The sequence below is a fragment of the Octodon degus genome, unplaced genomic scaffold, assembly GCF_000260255.1.
Source record: "Octodon degus isolate 3935 unplaced genomic scaffold, OctDeg1.0 scaffold04384, whole genome shotgun sequence".
Classification (NCBI taxonomy): Eukaryota; Metazoa; Chordata; class Mammalia; order Rodentia; family Octodontidae; genus Octodon; species Octodon degus.
In genome coordinates, this window is record NW_004528960.1 from 1 (window position 1) to 647 (window position 647).

General features: G+C 49.9%; 1 pseudogene; it reads right to left on the bottom strand.

Moving 5' to 3' along the window:
• Positions 1-6: 6 nt before the first annotated feature.
• Positions 7-622, bottom strand: LOC101587050 (annotated as a pseudogene).
• Positions 623-647: the final 25 nt, after the last annotated feature.

Here is a 647-nt window from a genome sequence, read left to right on the forward strand (position 1 = left end):
CTTCAAGAACTTGTGAAAGGCCTCATCCCAGCGCTGCCTTTACTCCAGCCTTACCAGACCCCAGCCTGCATTGGGTACATAGGCTGTGACTAGCATGAACGAGTCAAATTCAGCCACAATAACCCAGCCTTCCTGGTCATGTTCCTCCTCACCAATGCCATAAGAGACTTTGAGTCGGCACTGGTGGGAAAGCAGACTCACACCACTATATCCTTCCTTGGCAGAAGGTGTTGACCAGTACTGATGGGATAGTCCAGACCTCTCCTGAAGCTCAGCTGGGAGTTTATTCTCTGAACATTTGGTCTCTTGGAGGGACAGGGTATCTGGGGCTTCTTCCTTCACCCAATCTAAGCCCTTCTTCTTAATCCAGACATGAAGCCCATCTACGGTCCAAGAGCATAGCTTGACTGTGGCAGATTTGCCACTGGGTGAGGTTCTTTTATCTGGAGGATCCTCATACAAGACTGGCCTTCTCCTGCTGCCTCTTTTTCGTTTTTCTTTGCTCCCCCTTTACTCTTGGCCTCTGGCTCTCTCTTGGGCTCTTCCCCATCTTCTGCCACTGATCCCTTTTTCCCACGCTTTGACATCCCTGTAACGAAGGCTCTTTGGTACCTGTACCTTGTCAACCACCAAAACAGTATCTTCAC